Below are 18,191 nucleotides of genomic sequence, written 5' to 3'. Positions count from 1 at the left end.
TACTTTTGTGTGTCGTATATCTTGTGTTCCTGAGAGAAAAACCATGCTGCCCTCACCTGAGACCGACTAACTCAGCCAAGTTGTGAAAAATCCATAACTTGTTAACTGCATTCCTTAGTACTGATGTGCAAACATGCGAGAATCTACCTTTTCATGTTTGTTTTCATTCTAACACAGCCCTTGCAATCACTTCTAGCAGTCGTTTCCTCAGTAATTTGACTTCCTACTTTAGCTTCTCATTCATTTTACTGCCATGGGTACATCTTTTCATCACCAGAGGTTTTTTCTTCTGAGGCAGCACAGAAGAATTTTTTGAGGTATGTGCAAGCGTTACTTTGATTCGAAACATCAGATAAACGCGTTTACTTTTTACCGCTCTTCTCCACATTCATATCTATGCTGAGTTTACTTTTTGTGCATTCAATTTGATGTGACCTTATGAGTTCAGTTTCCCTGAACTCATAAGGTCACATCAATGATATTGATAAAGATTCTTTCACCAACTTTGTTTTCAAATACATTCCTTCCAGCTATAAGTGGGGAGCCATGTTGATACATTTTTTTCCCCCAGAAGCTTTGCAGAATCCTTCAGGTCTTCAGATCCACGAGGCTCTTAGCACACAGTTTCTTATATCGTCTCTGTGCAGAATTGCAGACACATATGGGAAAGATACTGGATAGCTTTGTTAAAATAATTCATTCAGTAAGGCCTCAGGTTCTAAATTGTTTGTTCATGTGCAATTAATGTCGTTAGTTCCCACATGAATAATATCCCTGGACAATAAATTTTAAAGTTTTGATTTTTTTTCCTCCAAAAATGTAGCACATTTTACGCCCTCAACCGAAACTTAAAGTCAAAATTAGATATTACCTACCACCCATAGATTTCGAAAGGAATGAAGGTTACGATTATTGAAAATTTTAATGAAATTTCAACTTACAATAAACTGAGTAAAAATATAATGAACTGATTTTTTTTCGTTTGCTTTTCTTTTCTTTTGTGATGAACAGAAGCTTGTATGATCAATGTGCAGCAAGAGTCTATTGAGTTTCCGCCTTTCACCATGACTGGTTCGCTTTCTCCATATCATGAAAACATCAAATGACGATGATACATTTCTTTTAATCAGACTCTGAGATGCGATGCACAAAAAGTGTAACATATATGAGGAACTCACTTCTTGTCCTAATCATTTGTAGATCAATTTGTAGCCAAAATAAAATTAATATTGTTTTCTTTAGTAGAGGATGAATTAGAGGCTGTTTGTGAGATTTGATTGATCTGACATCTTAAAAGTAAATTCAAATGCAATTTATACCAAAAACTATAAAACCGTTAACTCATAACTCCGACTAATTGACCTGTCTGGGAGGATTGCTTTATACATTCCGTCTGACATGCAGAGATGCAGAATAGTCTAGAAACTGATCACTGCAACAAAAATCTAGAAAATTCCTGACTTCAGAACTTCCCAATTAGAAGTTTAACAAAAATGAAGAGATAGACCAAAATCTAAGTACTTAAACTAAAATAGCTTGAGTACTGAAAGTGACAGAAAAGTGCTGCACATCGAAAATCTGCATTAAAAATAAAGAAAGTCCACATTATTGTATTGAAAAAAAATATTTAGTTGTTATGCAGTATAATATCCTCTTTATTTTTCCTTCTCTTAAAAACTGACCACTCGTTGGTATCAAGTCATCAGTTTTCGCTCCTGGCAGACATACCCATGTTCTAGTCCACCTATCCTTGTTACAGAAAATGCTACCCTTTCCCTGACAATAGAATCCCCTCTCCCAACTTCTATAAAACTAAGTCCATTGAATCAAAGCAGTCTGCACTTCAATGATTCTCTTTCTCTTAGGGTCCGAATCCAGAGTGCATTACCTGGTAGGTCACATACTTGAATCCGTGACGAGTTTCCAATTTTATTTGTCTCTCCGGCCTCGACTAGCTTCTTCAATTTCACCTAGCAATGCATCAAGTTTTAGTTTTAGATCAGTACTCCTTACATCTCGCAGACAAAAGACAATCATCAGTTAACCTAGGATTGTCTACTAGATTGGTCTCAGAATACGTTGGTCTAATGCAAGTGGCGTACTCTTGATGTATAGAAGAATCGCTTACGATCTTTTCTGTCTGAGTTGGGATATCCTCAGATGAAATGTTCGAAGTGGATCTTGTAACAACTACTATTAAACTAAGAATTCAACTTACAAAACAATACAGTTAATGAAATTTAAATATTAGTTAAATACAAGATATGCAAAATGTGTGTGAATAAGATCTTCAATTAACCGTTACAATTCAGTTTATGAAGGTTATAGACAAAAATTTCATTTAATCTTTAGAGAAAAAATGAAGACTGCAGTGGCAGCAATTACAGCAAACTTTTATGAATTTTATATTATGTTGGAAGACGGACGACCTTTGTATTATCGATGCAATTCGAGTGTCTTCGCGAGATATTTTTTCAATAAAAATAATTAAAAATTAATAGAAGACAAAAGGCGCATTTAAAGAAATGTTCGCGTGTCCTCGTACTTTCCCAATTTCAATAAACTGGTGGATGAGATGAAGGAATTTCACAGCACGATGTTTTTATTAATAAATGAACTCGTTCGAAAAACATATTCAATTTTTATACATTTATTTAAAAACTACAAAAACAGATAAATCGATATAACAGATAAACAAGACAAGTAAGTTAATTAAACAGATAAATCGATAAACAGACAAGTAAGTTAATTATAATTCATTTGTGTTTTGAGAAATCGTAAAATGTAAATAAAATAAGTTTATGGGACTGAATTCTTATGCCCGTTTATGGGCGTGAGAATTCAGTCCCATAAACTTTGCCTATCACTTACACAGACACTTTCTATTTCAAATAAATTATTGCCTTTAAATGATGAGTACAGTACTTATAAAATTTTTAATATTGACATACAATTTTAACATACACAACATATTTTAAAAGTTTAGAATATTTTCTCTGACATACGATCTTGAGTGTTCGATTTCTCTATTTTCAAATGACATTAGACAAAAATTTTTAGTTTGTTTGTTTCTCATATAGAAGCATATGTACTTAGATTTTTTAGATTTCAATCTTAAAAACGACCTTGAAATTTCACGTTACCCATCAGTTTTGAGAAACTGCAATCGAATAGATGGGTAATTTTCCCCCATGGTGTAGTTTTTGTACATAAAAATAATAACGACCATTCATAAAATTTCTTCTCTTCTCTTGATTGACGTTCATAAGCATCATCTGGAACCTTCCTGATGGAGTTCAACAGTTGTCTTCTATCATGTTAGGGCGCCATCTGCCTTAGCGCTTTCCCATGACTGATATATCTTGATGGAATCTTTTCCCATGTTCAACGCTGGCAGCTCAGAGGTTTGGCGGGAAAAACTCCAGGTGGAGATAGAAGAAAATGCACTTTTACTGACACAGCTTACCCCATCACTTTGTAAGCATCAAGCATCCCTTTCAAGAGGTCAACATAATTTTGCGATCTATGATTTCTCACGAAACAATTAATTCTTTACAGGTACAGTATATTCGAAGTTGCAACTACAAAAGTTTCATCATCAGCAAGCACGGCGTTTCATCACCTTAAGATTGCGAACCCATAAAAGTGCCTTTAATCTTTGCTACACTGATTCTCGAGGCTTGCTTTTTTTAAATAAAAAAATCATTCGCTGCCATTTCTTGTAGGTTTTTAAAAAAATTCGTTAAATCTAGTTTTATGCTGAATGGAGGAAAAAAATTACAATTAGATAGGTATACAATTAACTGGAAACAAACTGTTACGTAGTGACCACGCTTTCTAGAGTGGTGATTATTTATTGCCTGTCTTTCCTCTTTTCAGAGAAAACAGTAGTACCTGGCAAATCATAACTGCATACTGAGAAGTATTTTCAGGTCAGTTTTCACTTTCCGGTCAGCACAGATGTTCTAAGAGCGCATTGCAATTCCACACTTTCTCATATGATTCCATCACATGAACTGCACGTACGATGGAAACAGAGGTGGGAGTGGGGGGGGGGGGGAACATTCCTGTTATGTAGCAACACTAGTTTTAAACTTAACTTTGATGAGTCATCGAGCAAGCGTCGTACACCAACGTCAATAGTTTCCAAATTCTTTTTCCTACGCCTGAAATTTCTGTGGATCTTGGAAGACCATTTAGTGATTTTTCTGCCTGTAGTTCAACAATTTTAATGTGCTAGGTTTTCAAACTGAGTTCAACAAGAACTTATTGAGGTTCCGTGAAACGTTTAATGACAAAGGATTATTTTACGACCTTTGATTTTTTGGAAGGGGACGTGATGAGGTAGAAAAATATGGGATAAAGGTTTATGAGATATAATGACATTATTTTAATATAGATTAAAGAAATATATAAAATATATTAAAGAAACAGAAAATCCAGCTTTTTTTTTTATATAAAACAAAGCAAATGATAAAAGACAAAAAGCACAGGATAAGAGAAGACCAATGCAGTCACGAAAGGCAAATGTAAAAGGCTGGAGGAAGGGTGGTATTAAAAAAGAAGAGGAAAGAAAGGAAGATATCTGCCAGAATCGACGGAAACCAGATGATGTGTATTAGTCAAAATATAAGAATCTGGTTTCCTCGTTCCTTAAACAAACTTAATAAATAAATTCGAAAAAATTCAAATACGTATCATAAAATACACGTTAAGGCAAGATGGTATTATCACTTATCATAATAATCACAAATATCATTCTTATCTGTTCAAATATGAAATGAAACCACTAGTTTTTAGAAGATACACTTTGAGAAGTTTATCTTCAGAAGATATACTCAAGGATTAAGATTTGTTTACAAAGTTATTCATAGAAAATGTTTTAATAGCACTCTCCTATCAGAGAATTAATTTTTCTATACGTTCTCATAAAACATTTCTACTGAAATTTAGAACAGATATTGGTAAATTTAGTCCGATTAATACCCATCTTTATCATCTCGATTATTACGAATAAGAACCGTTCACATCTTACCCAAACTATGAAAAACAATTGAAGATTTATTTGAGTTAGAGCTGCAGCTTTCCTCTTGGTTTCATGTACATCAACTTTACCTTAACTGTATAAATGAGTTATTCCTAAAAAAATTCCTAAAAATTTAAACATTCGATATTTAATTAGGTTTCAAATTTTCGAGAGCTATAATTTTTAAAATTTATATTATTGCATTTTAATCCCTGTCAATATAATAATAATGTGTATAATCTATTGCACGTTGTAACTGGGTTTTCTGCCTGTAATATGCTTTTACTAATTAACTAACTAAATAAAATAGCTGCATCATAAAAGCGTATGGTCTTATAGTGCCAAGTATGCAGATCCATGTGTCGCGATTAATTTTGTGATCCAGCACATGTATATGGAGAGCTTCTAACCAACAGCGATGATGAGAATCATGAGTGTGGTAAAGTCCGGAATCGGGTCGGGTGCGTTTAATGCGGTTTGTTAGTTTTTTTTAAAAGTACCATTATTTGCTAAATATAGAGGAGTTTACAAGATAGAGAGAATACAAGAAACAGCACCATATTTAGCAGCCGCGGCTAGAGCCCTAGTCACTCAAAACACGTGTGTATTTATGTACCCTTTAACTTGACCACTTGGCTACGGCGGCCTTATTGCATTGTGAGACGTGAATCGTATAAAAAATAAGATAACTCTTTTTCGATTGCCGAATTAACTCTGATTAAAATGTTATTATTTTTACTATACATCGGATAATATGCAATAAAATAAACGAAATATGCCCCAAAATGCCTGTTTTTACACCGAAGCATTTTTACAGTTTATCATAATTAATTTAATTATTATTTCATTGTATTGAGTAATTAAAATTAGAAAAATTGTTAATGGAAAGTTTTTGACTAATATTCATTTTAAAGTACGTTTGTGTATTGTTTACAAATGTTTTAAACAATGTATTTTTCGATATGATCCATTGTAAATCTGTGGCACTCATCATCTAAAATCATTTTAAAAGCAGAGAATCGAAACTTGAAATCAGAGCTGGAAACTGTGAGGGGGGAAGAAACGGGTGGATGCAGCGAGTCGGATTCGGGTGCGTTTCAAGTTACTAAGGTGGCCGAGTGCAGGTCTAATACAATGGACTCGCGCAGGACTCCAGCGTGTGGTACAAAATCTCAACATTAGAAATGTGGGTTGCAATTAACATACAGCGCACTCCATAATATTCCACAACTGTGGAACATAACAAAACTGCCCTGGTCAATAGCCTCCTCAAAACATACCCCGCAATCTGAGTATATCATTCGACAGATGAAATCTGCACGTTGCAGTAAGGGAACACTAGATTTAACCTTGGAAACTTCATTGAAACTATCCTTCACATCCGTTTTTTTTTTAAGTTATCTATAATTTGTGCAGTTTTTTACGAAACTGACATCAATAATCGGGAACTAGACACCGAAGGAGGCCATACAAAATCGAGAGAGCATGAGCCACTGCCAAAGGAATTTAGATATTAGAGAAACAGCACCTCCAACCTACAAGGAATGACTGCGAACACATAGCCCATAAATCTTCGTCAGAGTCTGACTGGTACCGATAGATTCTAAAACTTATTTCCCCCATAACTAATATTACTTCCATAGTAATATTAGCTATGGGGTGGAGCACCAACCGAATCGACCAATGTTCAGTGTATTGCACATATCATCCACAAAGAGCGAGGTCCTCTCAGTAATCATGGAATGCCTGTTTAACAGCAACCTAACAAAAGCAACTGCTGGTTGTCTCGGAATAGATGTGAACGGGAAAATCAAAGGAAATTATAATTTCTCTCTAAAATATTTAATAACCTGTATAAATTTAATACTATTGTGGCCATAACAACCGGGATTTGCACTTTTCATAAACCATAAAAGTAGAGAAATTGGCAATCTCGTTGAATGAATTTTCCAGCGTGCAGATTTACCAATTTTCTTCTCAACAAATTTTGCATAAATCAGTTAATTTACCTAGGATCCTAGCTTCTTTAAAAGAGGAACAGGTATCTGGCTATGGAGAGAAGTGAGGCTTCTTCCCCATAGCCAGTTCTGTAAGGCGGTTTTAGTGGCCGCAGAGCAAAATCTAGACCTAGGGACAAAAGTCCCTGCTGACCCACTAGCTTCTTATTAATGAGGACAATTTACCAAGTATTATCACAAGCATTATTATCCCTGCGAATAAAAAAAATTATGTTGTGCTTCATTGAAAACAAGGGCATTAAACTTGTTCTGCTGGCGAAATTGAATCACACTAGGTCTGGGCACATAAACTAGGATGAGTGCGCATAAAAAATTACTGGATCTATTGTATTTCTGACAATTTGCACATTCCTGGCCAGGTATTTCCTATAATTATTATAAGAAATATCCCGCATCTGCCATATAATACGTGAGGTGCCAAATACATAATGTTATCAGACACGTTGCATGCGATGATCAGAAAACGAGGCTTCTAGAGAAAACCTTTGGAAACAACAAGTGCTATCTTTCATCGATATGCAAATATGGGTGCCGTCTGTCATGTCATCACTCTTGGTTAGAAGCGCTCCATATAGTCGTGGCGGTCCCAGAATTAATTGTAATAGATGGATCTGCATACACTATTATGAAGTTGGTTATTTTACAACATGATAAACGATGGCCAACTTCTTATACTCTGACTAACACACGTCATCCGGTTTTCCCAGTCTGAAAGATGTCTTCTTTTCTTTTAATTTACTTTCTTTTTTATTCCTCCTCTTCCCCGTTTTTAACCCACTTTTCCTTACTTTTTTTATAGTCGCCGTTTACGATCCTCGCTGTGTTCTCTTATGGTGTGCTTTTTTCACGTGGTTTCTCGATCGGATTCTCTGGATTCTTAAAGTTGATAAAGGAGCGCATCGCTACGAAAGCTATTTTATGTGGACATTCTTGCGATGTGTATATTTATCACTTTTAGTGCTTGTACTGTTTTATCGCTTTTAGTACTTTTATTTTTATATGGATTTTTAGTGCTTTTATTCTACAGATTTTTAGTCGTTTTATTTTAAAGCTCCTTCAGCGTTGTCAGTAGAGACAAGATTTATTATATAAAATGCTTATCTCCGATGCGCGAGGTGTTTTTGCTAATATCAGTTTATTTAAACTGATGGAAACTTACCAGTGCGGCCGAAGCTAAAGGTTACATGACAGAGTTAAAGTGTAATTATTGCTACATTTTTATATAAAAATTACTAATTTAATATATTATGAGAAGAAATTACATAGCATATGCCCTCAGTGATAGCATAGTGGTTTCATCACTTGTCATTCGTTTGGACAGGTCTGCATTCGAATCCCATCGAAGACTGGAGAAATTTCTGAAGGTCTCTTAAATCGGGGCTGTAGTTAGCCGGTCTCAGGCGAAGAGAGTAGGGTTATTCCAGTGTATTATTCCGGGTTTTTCGGCCTGCACAACAAAAATGGGCAGTGAACATACCTTGCAACGTCTACTGATGCTTTCTTCAGTAAAAAAAAAAAATTCTATTGGATGGAGGAGAAGAAAGCCCACCAGTAGGCGTTCATGATGCTAAACTAGTGAAGGAATGCGTTGTTAAGTGTGTTGTCCCGGTCGCTTTATACGTTTCGGTGATTTGGTCATCAGTTTCCGGAAATACACACAAAAAACTTCTTAAGCAAAGAATATTGGTTATTTAGGTGGTTAAATAGTCTTCGGTATGCCCTTCATAGTATCAACAGAAATTCTGTACGCGAACATGAGTAGATACCGTGGACATTTATTGTCATTAGGACTAGTATACATGTCTAACCAAGTTATTGACATAATCTCACACCCCTAAAGTCAATAGCATCCCGGTGGAGTGAAGACAGGACCGAGACAACAGTTTCGGTCCTGTCTTCTAACTTCACTTGGTTAATTTAGTTAGTCACTAAGTTAGTTAGACCACTAACTTCGCTCCAACCTACCTCTCTGAGACGCCTAAATAGGTTGTTTCATCATATACAGTTTAGATTCAAATATACAATTGATTCCAAATTAACTGTGACGTATTATGCTTTAATGAGGCTTATAGAACTGCTATCTTACAACAAGCAACACAGTTACAGCAGCACTAACGTCAACCAATGCCTTTTGAAAATGTTTCGGGCCAATCAACGAAAACTGTAAGAACTTTCATTTGCTACAGATGTGATTTATGAAGTTTTCATTCTCTCTTTAAATGAATTTAAAAGCTAATTCTTGTATCTATGTCGAATGTAGCAGATTCGTCACATCACATTATATTTGCATGTAGTTTCTTAGATGTTTTCATAAATATTGTGTAAGCTAATTTTACTATAATCCACAATTTCCCCTTCTAATGTGTTAGGCTGTCACGTGGGGTGTATAATAGTAATAAAAATAAATAAGTACGATATAATATGGTCTAAGTTGCTGATGCTACTGAAAATCAACACCAACACAGTACATCTTAAAGAACTGGTTTTAAAAGGAACAAAATAAAGCAATATACTGAACTAAAACTCAATATTAGTAAGACCAAATAAGGCAAGGAAGGAAGCAGACTCTGTATCAGCCAAAAAATTCTATATATAAAACAGAATATTCATACTGTTCCTATTCATACAAGGTAACGATCCAGTTCTGCTTTCAATTTAGCTAGTCCCACTGTTATACCAGTGTGTATTTGACAACCTGCAGTACATAGGTGAACATGCAGTCTCCGAGATTATTTTATTTTAGTGCCGATCCCTGGTTTTTTTGCCTCGCCTGCGAAGGAGAACAGAACTCCCTCATTTCATTTTAATCAATCCCATCAGCGCATTATACTTCTCAATCAGATCTCCTCTTAGATGTGTAGTTGTCAAACTTTGCCGTCCACACCTTCTGTGTCATTCCATTAGGTGTGTGCTAGAAGATGGTTGAGTGTGCTGGCTTTACGTTTCATTTTTTTTTTTTTTTTTTTTGAATGAACCCAAGCTCGCCTTGTTTTTCAGCAGAGTTGAACTAAAGTTCTGGAGCTGCCCTACATAAGATACTATACGCGTCTACATGTCCTTTTCTTCCTTCTGAGTTCTTTTCTCGCTTTTTCACAATTAGCCTTCGCCTTCTTACACCATCAGTAGCTTTGCTACACATTCTCTTATATGTATAATGCTAAAACAAGTGGCAATCAAGTGATTGTTTGTAACTGCATAATGCTTGCTTTTGCTTAATTAAACTCTTAATCTCAGCCCCATCTATTTTAGCTTCTTAAGTTCGCGAAACCTGACCATTGATATGAATACGGTTGTAGCTTCAAAGCAAGATATCTTGAAGCCCAAGAAATCTCAGTCTATTTATAGTCCCCTCTCTTGAAATTGAGGCTCTCGCCTTTGACCACACACAGGTTTCGTTAAATATTTTATGTTATAGTGGTCATTGTTTGTTATTGGTCACCCTCGAAGTTCTTCGTACAGTTAGGCTTCTTAGTGAGAACCAGATCTAGGATATAAAAGCTCCATATACGCTCTTAGGCATACTGTGATAAGTAGCACTCTCATCCAGTTTATTCAAAAAATTGATTTGGTCACAGACATTCCAATTGTGTATATTCATGTTTATCCTTACTCCAACATAATCCCACTGTTAATAATGCAGTGACGACTCCTTGTGGAACCTTGCTATCAGGCCTGTGCAAGTGTACCTGATACAAGAGTGGAACTAGCCTTTTTTTTTTAACAGTCTCTGTAGCTGAGTGGTCAGGAGCGCGAGTGCAATAGCACACGCTCTTTGAGTAGACCTGGGTTCAAGCCCCTGAATACGGTCGATCAGCGTGGCAGATTATGATAAATTTCCATAAGCATGAATTGTTGAGGAGGCTTCCATCCTGCAGTGGGTTGATAATGGCTGCAGTTTTTTTTATAATAGAATAGATGAGAGATTCAATTTTGGGGAGAAGATAACTGCATATGAAGAGGGTTCTGTTTCATATAATGCAGAAGCATAATATTCAAGAGCGTGGTGTTTGAAATAATCTTTGTGGGGGTAATTACCACGTTTATTTCCCCTTCCCCCCGTATTCACCCATATGGAGTTAGTGTGATTGTTTCGAAGTTATCCAGGGCACTATCAAAAGTGGAGGCAAACAATTAGTTTACACACATTTTAAGTGTATTCTGTGTTGCTTACTATAGTGCAGAGGTTCCCAAACGTTTACACCGTGAGCCCCTTAACATTTTTCATAAATTTCACACTTCCCCCCAAGTTCCAGAACAAGTGCAAATAAGCAGATTTGATCTAAAATTTAGCTATGAATATATATACCTTTTATAAATTAATATACAGTATACTTCAATACATTTAATCTCAAGGCCCTACACTTTGGGAATTTCTGCTATAGTGTAATAGTAGTAGTGGCATGTGATGCAAGAAAGCAAGTGTATGAGCTTATGCACCATCAACGAAAAAAAAACAAAAAAAAAAAAAAACACACCATTTCCTCCAAATGCTTGTCCAGTTCCTCCTTAAATTTATTCAACCTATCAACTTCCACAACGACAGATGGAAGTTTGTTCCAGAAATTAACCACCGGCTGGCTAAAAGCAAATTTCCGCACATCTATTCTACATCTGTCTTTTCTTAATTTGAATTTATGCCCCCTTAGGTTCGTAATCTGAACAAGTAGAAGGATCCCATCAGCACTGAGCCTGCTCAACCCATTCAAGGCCTTATACACCTCAATCAGATCACCGCGCAGGTGCCTAGTCTCCAGCCACTGCAATTTTCAGAACTTAAGCCTCTCTTGGTTAAGAGGATCCCTTCATTCCCCTCACCAATCTTGTTGCCCTTCTCTGTACACGCTCAAGCAAATCTACATCCTTCCTAAAATGAGGCCTCCAGACCTGTACGCAGTACTCAAGGCGTGGCCTGACCATTGCCTTATACAGAGGGATAATCAGCTCCTTTTCCCTGCTAGCAAAATTCCTATATATCATTGACAAAACCCCATGACCTGCCTTGGCAGCCTGTCTGCATTGTTCAGAAAACTTCATATCTGACTGCACAATTACTCCAAGGTCTTTTTCATTTTCTACCACCTTAAGTGTAGTACCACACAGTTGGTACGTTTCTCTGGGGTTACTTCTACCCATATGCAGTACTTTGCATTTGTCAAGGTTAAACTTCAGTTGACACTTCTTAGCCCATCTGCCCAAATTATCTAGATCCTGTTTCAGTAGCACACTGCCATTACTGTCATTAACAACCCTGCCAACTTTGTATCATCTGCAAACTTCGACACTAAGCCTGATATACCTTCATCAATATCATTGATAAATATACAAAACAACAGAGGACCCAACACCGACCCCGGTGGGACTCCACTAATAACATTAGTCCACGAAGAGCAGCACCCATCGATTACCACCCTCTGTCTTCTCCCACTCAACAATCCTTTTATCCATTGTAGCAACTTAATAAGAAATCTTTATTGCAATAATAATGATAATAATAATGATACAATTTGATAGATTGCAATACCCTTAATACCATTCTGCTCCGATTTGTACAATAGTCTTTCATGTGCAACAGTGTCAAAAGCTTTCCTGAAATCCAAATATATGATATCAAAATTATTTTTTGCATCCAGTTCCTTTGTAACCACATCATAATATCCTATGAAATTTGTCAGACAAGACTTTCCCTTAACAAACCCATGCTGTGTCTGAATTATTGCTGCAGTCTTGTCTAGATGATCCTGCAATGCATCTTTAACCAGTGACTCCATTATTTTACCCGGAACAGAAGTTAAACTAACTGGTCTGTAATTACTCGTGTCACCCTTCGATCCCCCTTTGTGAATTGGGGATACATTTGCACATCTCCAGTCCGTGGGGACCTCCCCTGAATCCAAGGATGCTCTCATAATTATGGCTAAGGATTTGCTTACTTCCTTTGCCGCCTCCTTTAATATAACTGGATAGATCCCATCCACCCCAGGTGTCTTTCTTATGTTTAATTTCAATAATTTCTCCTCCACTTTGCTCTCAGTTATTACAAAATCATTAAGTATCCTGCTACAATTTGAGAACCTTCTGCCATTTTCAAACCTTAATAAATCCTCATGTGTGAATGTAGATGCAAAGTACTCATTCAGTTTGTTTGCTATCTGAGCAGGATCATCAACAGCCAAACCATCGATATCCAGTGGACCAATCAGATTCATCCCCTTCCTTTTAGAGTTTATATAAGTAAAGAATCCTTGCTGTTTTTCTTAGCATCTTTTGCCAAAGATTTCTCGTAATCTGCCTTCGCCTGCCGAACCTCCTTTGTGACTTGATTACAGACTAGCTTATATCTGCCAAAGGCTTCTGAGTCGCTTGATAATTTATATGCATCCCATGCATTTTTCTTCTCTGTCACGAGTCTCATTAGTTCATTTGATAACAATTTAGGCCTAAACCTTGAACAATATTTCTTAAGATGTATGAAACTTTTAGTAGCATCCACGATTAATTCCTTGAATGCTTCCCACTTTGAATTTACTGTTAATAACATCGACAGTTGATCCCACTGTACAGAATTTAAAAACTGTCGGAGACCACTGTACTCGCCTTTACGGAAGCAAAAACCCTTTCCTTTACCCCTGATGGTAATTAAATCTTTAAGTAAATCCCACATCAGTACACTGTGATCACTGCCACCTAGTGGTTCCTTTATCTGCAAATCCTTAATACACGAATTATCACTGCTGATAACCAGATCAAGAGTATTACTTTCTCTGGTTGCATCTCGAACATGCTGCTGCAGAAAACAATCATCCAATAAATCCACAAAAGTCTTACTAGTGTGTGTGTGTGTGTGACCAACCCACAAGTTGCAGTCAATATCTGGGAAGTTAAAATCCCCCATTATAGGACATTCCGATTTACTAGCCCACTCTATTTCTCTGTACAATTGTTCATTGTACTCATTCGAGTCATTAGGCCTATAACACACTCCTACTCTTATTTTTTCTTTCGCAGTGCTTATGTCACACAAAACTAACTCAACAGTGCACTGTTCATCTATATCAACTGGATACACTTCTTTTGATTTTATGTTTTCCTTAATTAATTAACAGCATAACACCTCCTCCCTTCCTATCCTTTCTGTAATAATGAACATCGCAGTGTTTAACAGATATCCAGTTCATATTAGATTTCGATATGGTGCGAAATGCCATAGGGAAACAACGCTAATCTAAACATCAATGAGCGAGCCAGCTGTCGCAGACTTTACACATATTCAACTCGTCTCATAATTCATAGTATTGTATTCATGTATTGGTAAAGCTGGTAAGTGTTCTAAGTGAGTTCTAAGACTGAAGTCCTAGTAACGAAGAGTCAAATGTCACGTTATCTTTAAAGTTCTTGTGCAGGCTTCTCAAGTTATTTGAGAAGCTTTCAACATCTTGTCTTGTCTTTCTGAACGTCATGTTTTATGTATTCGTAAAATTATAACGTATGATGTGCCAGCACAATGTGTAACTTTTTATATATATACCGTAATTGCAAAGCTGCGTTTTAAATTTTAAAACAACATATCTACTTTCCCTCCGCGATAGTGGAGGAGGACGAATCCTATCAGGTCGGATAATTTTCGAACTTCATCCACATCAAACTGCTTGAAGCAGAGTCACGCCAAACACGCTCTTCTGCGAAAAGAAGAAAACAAACAAAGGAAATAATAATAAAAACATGAAATGACCCTGACCCTCTAGCATATTTTATTATTTTATTAGCGACCCGCCTTAAATCTTGAATGCGCCTTGTCTTATAGTACAAAGACTTTTGATAGCGAACTAATGAATGTATGCAAGGAAACAAATTTTACGTTTGTACTGTAAAAGGCTACAGAGGACCACAAGAGTTCGCAACTGCCCAGAAACGAGATCAACGGACCGCGTATTTTCGAGGTGTCGTGTGGATTGAACACGCCATTAGTTGCGGAACTTTGCAACAGCAGTGACCACTCGGCCAGGGCCGGCCACTGACATTTGCCCCGCGATATAAATAGTAATAACCTGCTTTAATCTATAGAAACATATTACAGAGAATACTTGGTGGTAACGCTTAGTGGTTTGATAAGCATAAAAAAACGAAAATAAAAATAAAGTACAGTATCCCTTATAAAACAGAAGAGGCCATTGAAGGAAGAATTGAAACTGTAACCAACTATCGCAATGAAGTAAATAAAATAATGAAACGTAACAGATTATTTCTATACTTACAGTCAAAACTTCATGAAGAGCAAAATAAAAATGTAGGAACTTTTATTAACTTTTCATATTCCAAAAGGCATGCACATCTACTGAAGAGGCAACACCAAAATTCAGAAATATTGACAGGGTACAAGAAACAGACTAAGGGGTCCGTCTTGCTGACTTTTTAACCATTGGTTCGATCTTCGCTGCTATCTTAAGAATTTTCACAACACTTTCTTTCAGGAGCGTTTGATCTATTTCTTGTAATGAGATGCTTAGAACGCACGCAAATTTTCAATTAAAAAAATGCAAAGATATTTGCCCCGTAATTTGTAGCTGGTCAAGAAGAGACATTAAGTACATCAAGATAAAGAAGAAAAAGGAAAAGCTTTAGCTCACTAAAATTCACAACCTCTTTCAGCACATTGAACCGATCTGGAGTACATTAAACTTCCCAATTATCGCCATTTATAACTGGTATCCAGTATTCAAAGGGTTATTTAGTAAAACATTAAGGCATAATTGATCTTGATAATAAAATCCCATCGCGAAATCTCCTCAAAGCGGACCTCTACTAACATCGATGCTTACAAAACCCAATAAATAAATAAATCTCTCAGGTGGACTGATATATACTTTGCGTTGTACTTTCCACGTGTTATAAATAGCATACTGAGAACTAGAACCGCTATATCCGTCTTTAAATTGGTTATGAAATCAAACGAAGATATCCTTTGTACCAACTGGCCTGCAGGAAACGAGCGAATGGGATGACCTCCTCGCAATTGGCATCCTGCTCGCAGCTAACAATAGCATTACATTCACATATCGCGTCCAGAGTTTGTTTCTGGGTGACAAGTCATTAAACAAACCTTCTGCATTAATTACTGTATCAAGCTAGAACACAAACAAGGCAAGGGAGCTTACCTACACGTACGAACTCCGATGAACAGACGATCAGATTTCCCCGCAGGCAGGGGACGTGAAGTCCATCTATGTAAGCGGAGCGGTAAGCATGTTGCAGCTTCGAATTAAGCAGGAAGTCATATGAATATTGCGACGCCTCATTCTGTAAGATCTCGTGTAGTTGTGTTTCCGGTACAAAGTAATAGAAGAGTTTGAGACTTTTCATCGTGTGATGCAGCTTATGGTGTACAGGTAGATCAGATGCTTTTACATAAACCGGTCCATTGTCCCCACCTCCTTTTCAACCCCCCGAGCAGAAACTCTTGTTGAGGTGACTTCCTATTTCCTCTCATTCTGCAATCGGTTGTGACTGGGATGTTGGGTAAGCGCAGCTGTTCGCGTAGTAATTACACCCACGTAGCAACGATATTGAAGATCTTAGTTTAAAAGGATGATATTGCGGTGAATTGAAGGTATACTTGATGCTCAGTGGAGAGCTTAGTAAGTAGCGCTTTGCAAAATGCTGTCATGGTAAAAGTCTGCATACGTGGAAGGCATTTCACTATCTAGGGGATTTTTGTAACTGGCGCAACATTTTTGCTAAGTACAAAGGCCGGGTAATAGCAGAGTGATCGGCATACAAATAGATTTGCACACACACGTGCTGAATCCACGTACAAAGGGGAAATACAGCGGTAGTACAGGTGCTTGGATTGTCAGGAGTTCAAATTCGTCAATCGTTTAGTAGACACTGTGTATTGTATCGTTATATACAGCTTTCCGCGACAGTAGTGGTTTCGCCTCGTTTAGAGATTCGGAGACTGGAAGAATACTTAACCTGAATCACAAACAATAAAGAATTCTCTGTGGTTCATTATTGGGCAAGTATCTCCAAGTGTACCCAACCAACCATAAAGTCAACAATAGTTGCTCACCATAGCTTTCTCCTTTAAATGGAAACTCCCCTTTTGCATCATGACTCCGATTTTGAAAAGAACAAACGACATGCAGTCGTCGGGAATATGTGTGTTAGGTGCCAAGGGCTGAGAATTCAGTATTTTATGTTTCTAATTAAGTATGTTCTTCGGTTGACTTGCTGTTTACTGACGAAAAATCCTGTTTTCTGGGAGTCTAAAAACCCTACAGCTCTCGCCTGAGACCAACTAACTCAGCCGTTTAGTGAAAAAAAAAAGCGCCCATAAAAATTCTTCAGACCATTGACGGGATTCGAACTGAGATGTTTTCCACCCGGTATGGGAAGACAGCGATTATATCCACTTTGCTACCCACGAGGACAACAAAGTTGTAAGTCAAATGTTTTTAAGCGTAACGAGAAGCTGTTATTAACAATTTCCCTTTTTCCACGTTTTCCTGTTCATAAAAAAAAAGAAAAAAAACTGTATTTATTTGCTTCAAAAATCCAGTTATAACTGTGAGCAAAAATTCACTCGTATGCGGTCACACTGTTTGGTAAAATTAAGATTGTCATAGAAATGGAGGAGCAGCGCAAATTGGAAACTATCTGCTTATAGAAATACTGTAAAGTGGCATGAATTTTAAAGTACTTCGAGGTATATAAAAAAATAACAAATTTGAAACGTCTTAGATCTATTAAAAAAAAAAAAAGGAAGGAAAAAGGCAAACTGCAGCCATTATCAATCCACTGCAGAATGGAAGACTCCTCAGCGATTTGTGTTGAAGGAAAATGGACCATAATCTGCCACGCTGGTCCAGTGCGGGTTGGCAGATCGACCATATTTAGCAGTCAAGGGCTTGTACCCCGATCTACTCAAAGAGCGTGTGCTACTGCACTCCCGCTCCTGACCACCACGTGTTTTATGGAAGTTTGCCACAAACCTGTTTGTTAATTTTCGTACGCACATCCACTTAAACACTACCAGCTGTTTATCTAACCAAAGAGCAAAAAATACAGGAAGAATTTAAGGCTTCCCACCCCTTTCATTCCTCTTCTCTTCACCTACACTATTTCCCTTTAGAAGCTGGCTGGATATAATA

The 18,191-nt window shown here is 37.0% G+C and overlaps 1 protein-coding gene across 4 annotated transcripts in view; it reads right to left on the bottom strand.

Moving 5' to 3' along the window:
* The window catches only part of LOC150080478 (uncharacterized), a 354,693-nt gene extending 338,258 nt beyond the window's left edge, over positions 1–16,435 (bottom strand). For 2 of the 4 annotated variants that reach the window (XR_016547421.1, XM_090381815.1), the window contains exon 1: positions 16,197–16,435. The gene's annotated coding sequence lies outside the window, so the exon portion shown is untranslated. The remainder of the gene's footprint in view (positions 1–16,196) is intronic. The other 2 variants (XM_090381810.1, XM_090381811.1) reach the window with 1 other exon arrangement.
* Between the last annotated feature and the right edge of the window lie 1,756 nt (positions 16,436–18,191).

Source organism: Mastigoproctus giganteus, chromosome 9 (assembly GCF_048544385.1).
Source record: "Mastigoproctus giganteus isolate SK-2022 chromosome 9, ASM4854438v1, whole genome shotgun sequence".
Classification (NCBI taxonomy): domain Eukaryota; kingdom Metazoa; phylum Arthropoda; class Arachnida; order Uropygi; family Thelyphonidae; genus Mastigoproctus; species Mastigoproctus giganteus.
This window is presented reverse-complemented; position numbering and strand designations above follow the sequence as displayed.